This window comes from Condylura cristata, unplaced genomic scaffold (assembly GCF_000260355.1).
Source record: "Condylura cristata isolate star-nosed mole 26May11 unplaced genomic scaffold, ConCri1.0 scaffold00016, whole genome shotgun sequence".
In the NCBI taxonomy this organism is placed as follows: Eukaryota; Metazoa; Chordata; class Mammalia; order Eulipotyphla; family Talpidae; genus Condylura; species Condylura cristata.
The window spans coordinates 47,283,729-47,285,532 of NW_004567117.1; positions in this window are offsets into that span (position 1 = coordinate 47,283,729).

Sequence of the window (1,804 nt, forward strand, 5' to 3'; positions counted from 1 at the left end):
GGACGCACGGCACAGCCGGGTCAGACGCCACACCGCGCCGGCCGGGGCCAGCCCTGCCGAGTGGACTTGAGGCGGTCCAGGGCCGTCGAGTGGACTTAGGCGGTCCAGGGCCGCCGAGTGGACTTAGGCGGTCCAGGGCCGCCGAGTGGCGGTCCAGGGCTGCTGAGTGGACTTGGCCGGGGCTGTGCCGAGTCATGCGAGAAGTTCCCCGCCGCGGGTGCGGGGCGCTGGGCCCTCGGGGCGGGTCCCGCAGCCCAGTCTGGGTGTGTCGTGTCATCCTCACCTGTGTGGGGTCTGCGTCGCCCTGGCAAGTTAGGTGGACACGCGTCCAGCAACTGACCTGGGAGGCCTGCCAGCGGCACCGCTCATCTGTCACTCATGAAAGGTGGCTTTTGCATCCTTTGCAAAGCCCAGTCACCCGACGTTAGCTGACTGAAACAGGTGTCGCGGGGTCTCGAACATGGGCAGCGCCCGACTGCCCCGCGGCCGGGAGCCTCTCTGGGGCGGAGTGCAGGGCGCCTGGCGCCGTGACCCTGTGGGGCAGCAGAGTCCTGGAAGTGACCCCAGGCCCTGGGTGCCGCTGCCCTGACGGCTTCTCTGAGGCCGGGCTCTGGGCACTGCGTCCCCCTCGGCGTCCTGACCTCTGCGCCCTGACTTTAAAGCGGGGGCGGACCACCGTCCCGCATGTTGGCGCAGGAGACGCGTCCCCGACCGGGTCGCGCTGCGCTGTGAGGGCTGCAGACCTATCGTGAGGGCGCTGCGCTGGCGTGTGCGGTAGGAAGCTCCCGGCCGACTGGGCCTGGCCTCCCAGCTGACCGGAGCCCGCGGGGCGCCCGCTGGGAAGCGCCTTTCCCCGCGGGCGCAGCCAGGCTGAGGGGCGCTTTCCAGCCCTGGAGCGGAGTGTCCCCAGGAGAGGGAAAGCGCGCCTGAGCTCGAGGCTCGGGAAGCCGCTTGTGCTGGATGTGCACCGCTTACTCCTTGGGGTTCTGGACAAGCTAGAAGCACTGAGATGGCGGAAAAGCCTTTGCCTATCAGTGAAGGAGGACCCCCTCTTTTCCACGGGGCCGGGTGCCCTCTGTGGGTTTGTTCCCTGGAGCCTTGTAGGGAGCGGGAACTGCGCTTTGTGTTATTATTCCTCATATCACTCGGGGCAGGTGAGAAGATCGTGACTGCCACTTTGAAAACATGACATCAAGTCGTTTTACCCAAGGAGACGGGGTTCTTCTCACCCACGAGCGGCCAGGACCATGCTTTCGGGGTTCCGGCTGTGCTCTGGGAGAGGCTCCAGCCCATCCAGCCCCCTCCCGCCACGTCCCGCTCGTTCAGAGCCAGGGGCGAGCCGGGAGCGCACAGCCATGGGCGGCAGACCTGCCTGTGCCTGGCGCCACAGGCCCCCGTTTCGTGGGCCGGACAGCCAAGTGCCCCCTCGATGACCTCCCAGAGAGCCCCGCCCCGTCCTCACGGCAGAACAGTGGGGAAAGCGGGTAGCGGGTACCCGAGAGCGCGAGGCGCCGTCAGGTAAACGTGGTGGTAAACCACAGCTCAGTGACTGCAAACAGGTGCGCAGAAGCCCGGTCACTGCGGCCCCGCGGACAAGGTGCCCGGCTGCGGTCAGGAAGCGGCGTCTCTGCAGGCCCCGAGGCCCGGCGGGAGCGAGCCACCCCCACCCGCCCGTGGACCCCTCTGAGCCCGTGAAATGGGCCAAAGTCTGCGAGGGACGTGTGGAGAGGGGGCCGAGTGTCTGCCACGTGGGCACGCCGGTCAGTGCCCGCTGCCCAGTGCCCGCTGCCCGCCCTGGTCTGTG